The 14,923-nt window shown below is 35.4% G+C and overlaps 1 protein-coding gene across 2 annotated transcripts in view; it reads left to right on the top strand.

The window, feature by feature from the left end:
• NMS (neuromedin S) overlaps positions 1-14,923 on the top strand; it is a 543,705-nt gene that overhangs the window by 189,093 nt on the left and 339,689 nt on the right. The window lies entirely within an intron of this gene.

The following is a 14,923-nucleotide window of genomic DNA, read 5'->3' as shown; positions in this document are numbered from 1 at the left end:
GAGAACTGCCTTGCTAATCCACTAATAAGAAGCATCAGAACTGAGAGGTGATGTGGTACCTACTGCTTATTAGACCAGCATAGGTTTTACAGTACAGCATACTATAGCATTTATAAGCTGTTCATCACACACTACTCTAGGCACTTCATGAAGGCCTTGTGTAGTATGCAACCTCAAGCATACCTCTCAGCTGCTATGACTTAGATATACAACTACTGCTTATCCTCTCAGATACCAGTGGTGGATTTAGACTTTGGCACAGGGGCATGCACCTCTCCCTTTTTAAACTCATGCTATAACTTGGCCAAGGACATTGGAAAGCATACGCTATGTACCTTGGGTTAACACCTGTCCCACTTTGCTAGGGACAGTCCCTTTTTGGACAGTTGTATCCTGCAAAAAACTTGTAAAAATGGCAAATGTCCTGAGATATTAGGACAACATTATTTCCTATATTTTATGTAATAGTTGCATAAAACAGTTATTTTGTATCTGAAACACCTAAATGTTATAAGAAACAGAATAAACAACTAAAATGCTACAAGAACAACTAAAATGCTACAAGAATAAGCTTTTATTTAGGCAAAGACATGAAGTTCTGTCCTTTGTACTGGCCGTGGGTATGTTTTGGCCTGCCAAATCCGATGTTGTACCAAAAATGTCCCACTATGGCCATTTGAAAAGCTGGCAACCCTATATGTAGCCTGTAGCGTACACACTGACAAGCCAGGGATAGCAAATGTGTAAAAAAAATCTTTAAAAAAATGTCCCAAAAGTCCTCCTCTCCCCAATGATAAGCGTTTTGTACTCCCAGACAGCCAGAACAGTTATTATCACTTTGCTTTTAGTCCTGCTTGCTGCCTGCGGGGGAGGGGTAAACATGTTGTTGGTCATGACTCGCCTAAAGCTAAGGGGGGGGGGGGGGTTGGGGGATGACTGGACTAATCGATCCAGAAAAACACAACACTGACTTTTTTTTTTTTTTTAGTTAACATAATTGATTGAGATTGGCTGCAGGTGTATTTGGTAGGCTGCTTAATTTCCATTAAATACAGCTGCGGTCAATCTCTTGTTGTTGCCGGTGCCTGCCTAATACTAACGTTTGGAGTTTGCAGAAAGTCTGAGTGAAGTGCCAAGCAACTCCTTTTCTTTGCAGACTTCAGTCCTATAGTGTGGGTAAATTTTTCTGTTGGATTTTAGTACGGTGTGTACTAAATCAGTTATGCTTTTGCATTCTCCCATTCTCCAATCGAGTGTGTGCAGCACTGTACAGGGCAGACTCCTGAAATTTGGTTAAGTGCTCCATAGGGCAAGCTGCACAGTGCAAGAACCTCAGAACAGCTTTTTTTTTTTTTTTTTTTTTTTTTTTTTAAGACCAGATAGGAGCCAGGATTTACGATGATAATGCAGGTATGGTCGTTTTCCCGCACACTTCTTTCCGAGCCATACTACTGCAAAAAACTGTGAGGTAAGTGTCAAATTGTGTGTGTGTGTGTGTGTGTGTGTGTGTAAGTATTAAATAAACAGTGTTTTGTGTGCAAGTATTGAGTAAATGGGTGTGTGTGTGTGTGTGTTCTCTAGTCTGTATGTTACTGATGACTTGAAAATGGGCAAGCCAGTTACGTGTTACATATGAGGCATGCATGTCTGCAAAAGAACTTCACTAAAGTGACATTTTGGACACAGGGCAGCTGATAATCACATCAAAAATTAAGCTTATGAGATTGTAGATTGGGAAACAAATTGAATGGTTAATATTTTAATACAGCACACGGTGACTGAAACTATAGATACATTTTAGGACTAGGGAATATATGGTATGGTAAATGGGTCGTGCCAGGTTTGTTTTTATAAATATATCAACCAGTTGGTTAGTGATAGCTATAGAACTATATTTAGAATAAAAATGTTTATAAAGTCTAGGAAATTGGAAATGAAGTCATTGTTTTTTAGTTACATTAGATCCAAACTTGAGTGTGGAATATCTATATGGAAACCATATAAGAAAATCATGAGTGAACTGTAAAGACCCCAGCAGAAATATACCAAGAGCATTAATGAAAGTAAAAATTTGTCACTGTGAAAGACAAATATCTGAACTTGTACAGTGTCTCAGATATTTAAGAGGTGACCTTATTCAGGTATACAGGGCATTTAGCGACGACTACCTCTGGGAATGTTTGGTGTTATCAAAAAGTAGTCGAGAATCATCAGACAACCTATGTAGAAGATTCTGTAGGAATGAGAAATGTACTAATTTCTTCTCTAAGAGAGCAACTGATGCATGGAATACACTACCAAATTACATTAAAGCAAGTACTAGTTTAGATATTTTTAAGAACAGTCTGGAACTTATTATGGGAACAAGTGTTTTGGTATATTGGCAGGGTAGAAGGGCATTATTACCTGTGCTTGAAATATTTCTATGTATGTAAACCTAAAATGGGAGAACAAAGACCAAGAAATAGGGAGAGATTTTAAATATCACTCTTAGAAAGATGCTGGAATAACTGGATATGTGTTAGCATGCATTTACACACACACACACACACACACACACACACACACACACACACACACACACACACACACAGACACATTTTTCTACATTTAGGACTCCAAAGGCTGGGTTGGTTTAGTGTGAATATTGTCAGTCTGATGCCAGCTCAAACTGTAGAGAGAGGGAGCTGATTTACATTTGACATCACACTAAAATCGATGGCTTTCCAAGAAGTCTTTTGATGTTACAGCTGTTCAAACCAACAATTTTATCTTTGTGTAGAAGCAGTCTGTTTGGTGATCACAGCTGGTGGCTAGAAGTGACTGTCTGTCTGGGGATGGAAAGGCGGCAAAGCTCTCAACTATATCTCATTATGAGGAATGTTCTTCAGTTTGTGAGTCTGAGTGTTAACTGTTGTCATGATATACAATACTAAATCATGTTAATCAGGAAAACTCTAAGTATGAGGAACCAGTTATTTTATTTATTATGCTATGAGCATCCTAGATGAAGTTGTTAGTAAATGTTTCCCTTTTGCTCCATATTGTCACATTATGTTCTACATTTTGGAGATGTGGGGTTGAACACTATAGGAGCCAGTCAGTGGAAGAATACAAATGGCAGACTTTAAGTCAGTTCATGTAGGACATATTTAGGCCATGTATCCTTTTAGTAAGGTATCTATGTGGGCATTACAGTCATTGCATGTCTGGGCAGATATAGGCCAAGTGGGGCATTATGCTCAATGACTGGTCTAATGAGGGCTGAGTAAAGGGGGGCAGTGACAACATAGATCTAGACATAACCCCTTTCTTTAAGCTATACAACGCAGAAGCACTTTCATACATCAGTAGACACATTGGTCAATATTTAGGTCACTGTACAGATAAGTTCCAAAATCCCAAACAGTCTGCTCTTAGGGTCTTATTGTCATTGTGGTTGTTCCCTGAGGTAGATGACTTCCCAAACGATAGAATAATGTATTTACTGGCATTTCATTTTGGTCCATGATTTTGGCACCAGTTATTTGGAACAAACCTTCCAGCGGGATGGCTATGTAATTTGGGGGATTCAGTGACAGCTTCTAACTTGTCGTCATGTGCAAACGTGGTCATCCAGAGTTCTTTGGTATTGGCTTTTACTTCAGAGAAGTAGATGCTAAACAGGAAAGGTCCCAGCACAGAACCCTGGAGACTCCACCAGTGGCTCATCTTTTTATGGGGGTAACGTTCCCTATTTTGTTTTCTTGCATCCTATCTGTGAGCCATGTGGCAGTCCAGTGGGTGACACAGGAGTTTATTCCTAGTTTATTTAGCTTTTCTACTGTGCCTGAGTGGGGGATTGTGTTAAAAGCTTTGTCTAGGCTGAAGTATGCAGTGTGTACCATTTTACCTTCCTTTATTGCATTGGTAACCATTTCAAAAAAGTCCATTGGATTCAGTAAGCATGACCTGCCCTTGACAAATCCAAACTGAAATGGAATCAGTTTTCAGAGGGTTCTTGTTTCCTAGTAAGTCTTTCTGTGGCTTTGCATATCAGGCTGGTCAGACAAAGTAGATTTTGTGTTACTGTCCTTTGTGAAATGCTACAGTAGTTTAAATTTGTTTTTATACATTGCATATAACTTAACTATTTGGTTTTAGGACTTTTTATTTCATAACATGTATTTCCTTAACTTGCTACGTTCTTTAACTGAACTTAACTTGTGCACATACAATTATATACTTAAATAAACTTTGCTGATTTCACATAAATCATTATTGACTTAAATTATTTAAATTTGCTGTGGGTATTGTTGGGGTGATATCACCTTCACTGGAATTCTTTGGTAGGTTATCATAATGCTTATGTCAGGTATGGAGTAGAAAAGAACTATGACTTGGCATGGGCAACCAAACATCTTCCAGGTGTGTCTTGAAACAACTGGTAATGTCTGTAATATGCTGTGTGCTGGATAGGAGTTGTGTACCTCCACTAACACAGCCACACCAGGTCACCAGGTGCATTGAATCATAGGAGAATATTAGGTTAACTGCCATGAATGTTAATTTTAAGTCTAGCTAATAAGCTGAGGTCAGAATCAAACCCGGTACTTTGTGTCTAAGGTGAAGACCTTAACTGTTATGCTAAATCCACCCCCAATGATTTGCAACTGATAGTATGTTGCTATGTTTTCACACATGCTGATACAATATCTTAAAGTGATTCTTTCACATCCCCCTTCCCCAGTGTTCTGCTTTCCCACCTCCCCACCTCACTTGTCGACTTTCCAGACTGTGCCTCCCCCCTTTTGCAAAATCCTGGATCAGTCACTGGATACTCTCTTGTTCTTCCTAGATTCCTCAGTTTTATTTAGAAATGTGGAAATTTTGATGGCCATATACCATACTAAATCAAAAAACTATGTCTGTACTAAGTGACAGAACTAAATCTATGTAATGATTTCCTGTCATTAAGGAACTTCAACAAAGCATTTGTTTAAGGGTATGTACCAGCCTATTGTACTTTGTTTATTTTTTATATGTTTTCCCCTAACAGATTTCTTTGTTTTTCAATTGAATTGTACAGGTTATAAGTCACATTAAAGGTGGGAAAAGTTTTGAAATGATTTATTGTGGTCTCATTTTTTTATATCACAAAAACCTGGCATTTTAACAGGCGTGTGTAGACTTTTTATATCCACTGTATATATATATATATATATATATCTTTAACAGTCGGTGTGAGTGGTGCCACAATTTCTCATAGCATGCACACTGTACCATCAATGTTTTTTCCCAATACTTTTGTGTTGATTTGGATGTTTTGACTTATTTAGGTACACCTACATATTAGTGGCATGTATTTAGGTTGTTTTACTGTATACATCTAAGTCATTACATTTTGTTCTTCACAATGTAATTGAGTTAGTCTGTTCAACTGACATTAAATTGCTACAGAGTTATGGCTTAGTGTGTGTTTTGCCTCATTTTGCAGATAGTGGGTAAGGGAATTTACCCATTTCTCCACTGCTGCTTTACCTTGAAGTTAGTATATTTAAAGTATCTTAGATATAGAGGAAGCAGGAAGTGTGACCCCCTACAAGAACAATAATTTTAATTTACTTTTGTTTTTCATGCATTTATATTGAATATTCACTTGAGAGATGACTGCTTATTTTATGTAGATATATATATATGTATATATATATATATAAATGTATATAAATATATCTCAACATCACTACAGCTCAGCATGAACTACTAAGCCACTGCTGTACAACCCAGTAATGTACAATATATGGAAAGTATAAACAGCAGTGAATCACAAGTACCCACTCTATTCATCTCTATGATTTCCAGAATAAAATTCTAAATAAGTTTCATTCATAATGCAAGCTTTATCATTGCATAAAAGACATAAATTTCTTTACTCTATTAAATAGTAACATGGCATATCACATTATCAGTTCAAACCAGCCAGAAACAAGTAGTTAACCCAGAAAAAAATCATTTAAAAAATTCCATACAGCTATTATAAATATTCATGCAAACCTGGTTCATATAACATTCTAGTGTTAATGAGCCAACATCTCTCTTTCCTACTGAAAATTTCTTTAACTTTTCTTAGTGCAAGAAATCTTCTGAGCTACCCTGTCTATTCAAATAAAGAAAAAGTGAGCCCCGGTATGTATCCTTAAAGTGCTTGCATCACACGATTCTAGTCCTTTTACATTTTAAATTACTAATATTTAAACTAATACAATCATTTAACATTATTGTAGTCTGTCCAATGTAAAAGGACCCACACCCAAACATTGCAATGTAAATCACTCATTTTATAAGACATGAAATGTTCCACTTAATTTAAAAACGCAGTCTATTCTTTGTTGTAAATTCATTATACTTAAATATAAGTTTATATTGAGTAAACTGTCTACAAGGAAAGCAACCAACCTGTCCCTCAATGTGTCAGACTGAATCTAACCTCTTCTTCTTGAAGGAACTAAAGTGTTCGCCTAGATTTTTACCCCTTCTATACCCAAATAAACATCTATACGGCAGAACAGGATCCTAAGCACTGTCCATTTAATAAAGACCAATGTTTATCAATGTTTTTTTAAATCTTATTTGTATTTGTTCCATATCCCATCATAAATGTTGGAATTATGTGCCTCTACTTTCTCTCTAGCCTTATGTTGTAACAAATCTTTCCTTGACGTTTTATCAATTTTTCAATTAGTTAGAGAAATTTAATCTTCTGAATACCCTCTACAAATAAACCTGTTGGAAAAATCATTACCTCGAACTTCATACTGACCCTGATCATTACATCACTACAAATCCTCCTAATTCACATGAATTGTGAATTAGGGAACCTGTTTTTGTTATGCATGGGATGGTAGCTATTGTAATACTATAATGATTTAAAAGAAACTTCTCTAAATATTTGTTATCCAACATACTATCAATAGATTTAATCATCTGAACATCTGAAAATCAACTGTAAGAAAATCCATTTTCATTTTGTAAACGACATATTAAATTGATTATTCAAATAATTAAGGCATTCTTGCATCTCACTCTAGCTACCCCACAAAAAAGCCGACAATCTTTCAAAAATCTTAACCAAACTTCTATCAAATAAAAGAAATCATTAACTCTGGAATCATGTAAATAAACTTAATCAAAACATCCCATAAGCAAATTGGCATATAGAGGCACAAAAGCCAACCCCCATAACTGTACATTTCATTTGTCAGTAGAACTCTGAAGTAAAAACAAACACATTCCTTCTAAGAACTAACTAACTCAGTCAACTGAACAATAACATCTTTAAATTCAAATGTAACGATGTCTGCCTTTTCTAAAGAAAATGAAGGGGCTTGTAGCCCTGAAACATGAGGTAGACCTTTACAATGAACTTACATACAAGCTGAGTGAATACCTCTGTTGTTCCACCCTTAATGTTTTAATCTTATACAAAATCACATATTGTCCTGTATTTATGCATCAATTAAATGTATTAATAGTTTAAGACATCTTCCAAAAACAACAAATAAGCTCTACTAAGGACCCTTTTATGGAAACTATTAATCTCCCAGATACATATTCAACACTTTTGTGCACCTTAGGTAAAATATAAAAGTTATTTAAATCTAAAACTAAATCTAATGACCTCCTAAATAACTGCCTCCCTCTGATTCTAATGTAATATTACACTATTAATATTGCATTTTTACTTTAAATGTATATAATGTAAATACTGTATATTGTCCTCGATCTCATCCCCTCTAACTGAGAACAATAGTCTTTACTAACTACCTATATTAGCTGATGTTGTTTAACTATGGCAATCACACCTGCCATGTGTGAACTCCACTTTTACTACTGTTCAACTATCTCTCTATAAATACTCCAGAAACTATAATGTATGTTCAACTAACAGTGCACTTCCCACCTTTATCTCTACCACTTCTTCTAAACTTATATTTACTACAACCTTCAAATATCTAGTCTACAACTAACTGTTTCTCTTCAATTGTGAACTCTTTTTAACTAAGTAAACGCTAATCTTTTGCCTCTGTCAACTTAATTATTGCACAAATGGTTCCCTAAACAACTTTGTAAATATGTTTAAGAATTGTATTGCCATTATGCATTTGTACTTTTTCACATTACTTTGTATAAGTTTATTTTGGTTTACTTGTATGTAATATGGAGCTTTTCTCCCCGGGCCTCCACTGAAAACGGGCTCCCTGAGCCCAGTGGACCTCCCCGGTAATTAACCTGGAAATAAAATAAAAAATAAATACAAAATTATTTGACTTGGATTTTTTATTGTTTGTTGATGTTTCAATTGATTTGAAATCACACTTTAATTAACCCAGTACTGGAAAAATATGCATAAAATACGGAAACCTTATGACAACTGAATGATTTGAGATTGTATATGAGGCTCACTACTGACTTTATGATACAATTTATAAGTGAAACAGACTTTTATCTCAAATATTAGGTTAATCAAGGTGTGATTTCAAACCACTTGAAACAACAATTAATGGTAAAAAATCCAGTTAAAGTGATCATTGCTGTGGCTTGGTGGAACATGGGAACAAAGCATTTTGTCTGAAAGCTCCAAGTTAAATTGCATTACCATGATTGCTATTTTACTTTTTGTTATGAAACCAGATAGAGATGTGGGCAGTGGTAATACAACTATTTTTTATTTAATGATTTCAGCAATTTACATGGTAGACTGCTGTATAACAGCAAGTGGAAATACATTAGTGTTACTAATACATAGTAATAAATTTATATGTAATAAAAAATATTTCATTGCTCTTGGCAGTTAGCTTATCACTGTTGAATAAAAGAGGTCATTGTATGTTAATAGCAGCAAGATGAAATCTATTGATGTGGCCGCTATGGTTTTCATTTTCTTCTTGATGAAAAATTAATAGTATATAGAATGTAGGTAACATTTTTATGGGCATGTGATGCATGACAGCAAAAAGCAGTTACAGGATAATTTCTGAATGATTATTGATATGGTATACTGGGGGACAGTATCTGTCAAAGCACAACATTGCCATATTATGTGATTATTTCAATAACAAGGGTAAATGTATTCATTCAGAAGGGGCAGATTCCACTTGGACAATACATGTGTATGCGTTCTATCAAGTATCTTATTATATGCCCCCCATTTTTTTATTGTGAACTGCATTTGGGGAGCTGACATGTAGACTCTTATACACAATTAGATAATCCAGCATTTCAGAGGAATCTGTTGTCATAGTCTGGCACTATGCTTGGTTTCCACCAGGGGGTTATTTGACCTCTGCACAGAAGATCAAGTAAGACTAAGTTCTTATTATGTCAGAAATAAAAATCCTATACATTTCACAAGAAATATATATTTTTTCATTTGTTATATGCTGTTGCTACAGTGTCATTCTTTGTGAAATTCATTGGTGAGCTTCACTGGAAGCTTTGAAGTTACAATGGCAGTCTTATGTTTGCTTCTTAGCTGAAAACCATAGGTTCATAGGTGTGTACTAGACTAATGGTCCTGGAGCCTTTCCAAACCTAGCCCATAGAAGTGCCCTGGCATCGTGCTGCCCGACGTTATTTATTATTCAATGAAGACTTTGTAACAAAGTCTTAAATGGGGCATAACATTTCAAAGTCAAGCCCTAGTGACTTTTGTTTATGTACCTTTTTTCCTGCCGCAGCTTGACATTTTACATTACATTCTGTTTTCATCATATGTGGCAGTCTGGTGAACTTTTGCTCAGAATTCTGAGTACAGCAATTGCTTAAAGTGCTTCTTTTTGAGTTACCATTACATCAGGTACAAAAATTCACTAGAAAAAAATATATTTATTTCTCATACATTCTGCATGGCTGCTATATAGTGTTTTTAAGCCACTAAAGCTGTGAAGTCAGGTTCAACAGTGTGCTGTACTAGACATTCTGAGGATAAAATTAAAACCTTAGCTTTGTTCTGTAGTTGAATCAACTGTGATTACCTTAAAGTTTAAGAGATATAGCCTTTCAAAATTGCGTACACTTTGACTTTACTTCACATGCCTTTATTACCACAGTGGGACATTTTACATTATACTTTGCTTTCATTTTGGATGTGGCAGTGAATTTCTGTTAAGTACACTGCATACAGTCATGGCCTAAATACTTCTTTATTGTAAATTGTAAACATCCTCTATATTTCCCCTGATAATAATAATAATAATAATAATAATAATAATAATAATAATAATAATAATAATAATATCATTATTATTAGTATTACTATTATTATTATTATTTTCAGTTGTAAGACACCATGGCTACAATGTATTGCTTTTAAGTGACTAAAGTTGTAAAGTCAAATTCAACAATATGCTGCAGTGGCAGCTCTGATGTTACAATTCCAGTGTTATACATGTTTTGCTGCTGAGCACCTTGCTCATATTACATGAAAGTGTCATAATAAAATTATAAAGGTGACTGTAATTATCCTTTCAAATACAGTCCCTAATGGCATTAGATCATATGTTGCTACTGCTATTGCAGTCTTATGACATGTTGTATTATACTGTTTTCATTTTCTGTGCTGTAGTAAACATCTGTTCAGTATAAGTATAGCAGTGACCTAAACTATATCTCTACTGAGTTCTTAATGCATCAGAAGTAAATAAACCCTCAATATTTCACCAGAGTATTTCAGCTAGAATAAAGTGCTTTCATGTTAGCTAAAGCTGTGGGGGTCATATTCTGAGATTATATTTATAGTCCTAGATGAGTTTTATGGCTGGCTACCCTCTTGTTATTATCTGAAAGTTTCATAATGAGATCTCAAAGAAGTGCAGAGATATAGTCTTTCAGAGCCAGATTCAGTAGATATAGTTCATGACCATTTACTGCTATTGCCTGACATTTTGTATTATACATGTTCTTTATTATTGGTGTTATGGTGAACTTCTTCTGTATAGTTCACTAATCTAACAGTATTTAAGACCAAGGAGATAAAGTTCTTTACTTGTCTTTACAGCTGGAACAACTAGTTAAGTGCATTTTGTGGGTCTACTTCACATTGTCATAAGCTGACAATATCAAGTCTGATATTGTCGGCATGACAATATCGAAAGTGAAAAACATCGTGCAAGTAAACGGAAATCTCTGTAAGGGGAGATTTCCATTTACCTCAATGTAGTGAGGTCTTGGAGATGGTATATTTAAGTAGGGGGGGTGTGGGGGTGCTTGCCCCCCTGCCTACACCATTTAGTTTTTTTTATTTGTTTTTTTTTTTTACGTTATTCGATGTTTTACTTAATCAATCAATAAAGTTCAACCTTTATTGATTCGATTAAGTAAACTTTCAATAAATTGATACAGATGCGCATTTTGTATCTGAGGGTTGTTTTTTATTATCCCGAAAGATTTATTGTAATACTTCATATGTTTAAGGAGGAACGGTCCTTTCTATTGCTAGGTGCCACTTTTTTTGTTTGCCTTTTCGGCTTTTCCCTGTTAGGGGTCGCCACAGCGGAACTCCAGTCCGCTAATGATTGGCAGCAGATTTTTTATGGTGCCGAGTTGCCAGCCCAATGCCCAACCTTCAACGAAGGCACGCCCATCCACGCATGTCTTTCGAATGCCACTCGACCGCGGGGAGGCCATGCAGACTCCACACAGAAGGCACTCCAGCTGAGAATCGACCAGGAGAACCTCTTGCTGTCAGACAACAATGCTACCACTGCACCACTTTCACTGAAAATCTATGGCAAATTGTGTGTGCATGCACATGTGTTGTGTCTCCTGCACACACATACAGAGAGATGCGCCACGCTTAGGATTGGACTGCACACAATTTTTTGTAGCCCTGAAGCATACCAATATAGAATTCAGTGTAAAAAAACATGCTTTATCCTAAATGCATTAAAATTTAACTGTGAGACTTTAGTATAGGACCATATAAAAATCTTGCAACAGCAATGGTAATAATGTCCCAACAAGTGATCCTAAATTAGGTTGCCAGCATTTATTTTTTCCTAGCAAAATCATGGCCTTAACTATGAAGCATATAAACAATATACAAGTACACTCTAGATCTACCTTCACACACACGTGTTTTGAGAACCTACCATACCCACTCCAAGGCATTACCTTTTCAAACTACCTCAATTAGTTCAGCAGCCATACTTAAAATTTGCAATACACAACAGTAATGAAAATCCACAGAGTGCAGAACTGACAAAGAATCAACCCTCTCCCCAAATATGTAGCAACTTCATACCTCAAGTGATAAAAGATTGCAAAGTTCCCACCCAGACATAAAAATTATACTTGGAATTTCACTTTACAGACTCCCATTTTTGAATTAGAGTGGAATTTAAAAAAAAAAAAAATTCAAACCACACCACAGCTGTATACTCACACTCCATGTATCCATTTGTGGACATTTATGGTATACTCCCGGGTAACAACTTCATTGATGGCAGAACGGCCCTTCTTCTTCTCATCTCCTTTTTTGACAGGTGCCATGCCACTAGTAACCATTATATAAGCATTTGGATGTTCTGGTTTTACCATGCATTTCACAATAAGTATATTCTGCATTCTCTAAAGCTGATGCATTTGTTATGTAGCCATACCATATTATTCAATTTTTTTTATGAAAATAATGTTCTTTCCAAGAAAAAAGTAATATTGTGTTAATTTTATGAACCTATAATCATCTCTGTGTCACTGCTGGACAGAGGCAAAACAAACTAATGGGCACAGTATTTTTTCATATAAGGGGTGGCGTAAGCCACAAAACTTTGGGCTAGGCTTATAAATGCCTTAGGGCAGATAGCCTAGTATAAACCTATGAACCTATGAACCTATACAGCAAAATACACATATTTTATATATTCTGAGAAGCATGACCATATTTGAAATTCTGTTGTCTATTTTCTCTAAAAGACGTTAGGCAATACAAAACAAAACAAAATGAAAATTAAATTATCAAGGGGTCTTCTCCAGAAAACTTTATTATTATTATTATTATTATTATTATTATTATATTGATGTAGTAGAGGTATATTGTCATCTGACATTAGGCTGAATTCAGAAAAGAATGCTGTTGGAAAATGACAAGAGTGTAACTTTTACAAAACAATTGGATGAAAAAATGCATAGATCTGCATTCTCACCAGAATAAAATAAAATAAACAAAATCAATCAAAACATTAAGAAATAATGTTGGTGTGTGATTTCAAACCTAAAAAGGAGTAGATCTTCATGCATAAAAGTGATCTTTTCAGTTTTTGCAAATACTGAAGCATATTTCTTTTTAATTCAAAATCTACCTTCTCATTTGTCCTTGAGAATGGGAGTCCAGTGATTTTTTATAGATAATTATGCCAATAATGTTTTTGGAAAAGTTCATGAATAACTTTTGAATTGTTTTGGAGGTAAGGCTTTTCAATGCATAGAGGAAAAAATAGAACAAAACAGTTTTATGGGGACAGACTGGCTAAAAATTTGCAGCAGTTGTAGCGTTACTTACTGTATATTTATGGAACTTTTTGTAAAATAAAAATCACTCTCATTCAGTATTGGTTTGGGTCAGACAGAACAGTTAAGTCAAGCAATATAGACCTAATAGATATTTTTTGAGGTGAGGTATTGGTGTTAACTGCTCTTCTTCACCTTAAAGCTTTTTATTTCCACATAGCCATTAGCATTATTGACTCACAGTGTCTGGTTCTCCAATTCAGGTCTCAGCTCTGGAGAGGATGCAAATCTCGCCTATGAGAGGGTATTTGCCACATGATCCAGTTTAATTATATAGCCTAAAGGCAAGTCTTTGGGGAACTGATCCTTCCTCCATTTGGTGCATAGTGTGTGTGTGTGTGTGTGTGTGTGTGTGTGTGTGTGTGTGTGTAAGCATAGAGATGCATCAGCCAGTTTTTGTAGCATTTATCTCATTTTGAAACATTTTTTCATCTAGAAAATGAAATGGACTGAAGGTTCACTACATCTTTATGCCCCTTATGAAGAGTCCAACTTCTACTGCTCACAGAACTAGTGCTAAATGAATGGTAACCACACTTTGGGAAAAGAGATTGCAACATAGTCCTCAAATACCCATTAAATATACTTCTTTCCCTTTAGGGCAAGTATTCTTTAGTATATTCAGACAGCAAGTGATCCATGGAAAGTGGTATTTACTGGCAGACAGGGCTTTGCCTTGCAATAAGTGACATAGTATAGTAGACATGTTTCTAAATCTCAGAAATATCTTAAGAAATGTAAACTGCCTTGCAAAAAAGACCAGATATATAACACTAACATTACTCTGCACCCACATGGCTCTTCATATTGTGATCCACCCAGTGCTATCATTTCTACATATTTGTCTTTTCTGACATGGCCGTACTCATACTCTTAACTCCGCTATCCCACTTATTCCCTAATCAACCCTTTGCTTTCATCTTGCTTCATCTATCTTTCTTTTTCATTCTATATTTGGAAAGTTACCTCGTGATTTCCTTTCATGTCTATCTTATTAAGCAGCCTGCACATGTGATCATTTGGACAATACAAAGGCTGTCTCGGCCATTATCATTATAATAATTTTTGGTAAGTAATTGTGGGTACCTTTCGTAAAAGCTGTTTTGGTTCAATTCACATTGTTATACTGTATAGTTGTCTATTCCCACCTCATTTTATTTCTGCTCATTTTTTGCATACTATGTAACTGTTTTTATCTCTATGTGGAGCTTTTCTCCCCGGGCCTCTACTGAAAATGGAAATAGATCCAGTTAGACTAGCCCGGTTAACAAATGTAAAATAAATAAATAAATAAATAAATAAATGATATTAATGCATTTACTATCCGATATAACTCTGCACTCTTAGGTTCTACTGTTGTATGGCAAGTGCCTGCTCC

The sequence above is a fragment of the Protopterus annectens genome, chromosome 5.part0, assembly GCF_019279795.1.
Source record: "Protopterus annectens isolate FY-2018-M chromosome 5.part0, PAN1.0, whole genome shotgun sequence".
Taxonomy (NCBI): Eukaryota; Metazoa; Chordata; order Ceratodontiformes; family Protopteridae; genus Protopterus; species Protopterus annectens.
Note: the sequence above shows the minus strand (reverse complement) of the source record. Positions and strands in the feature narration are given on the sequence as shown.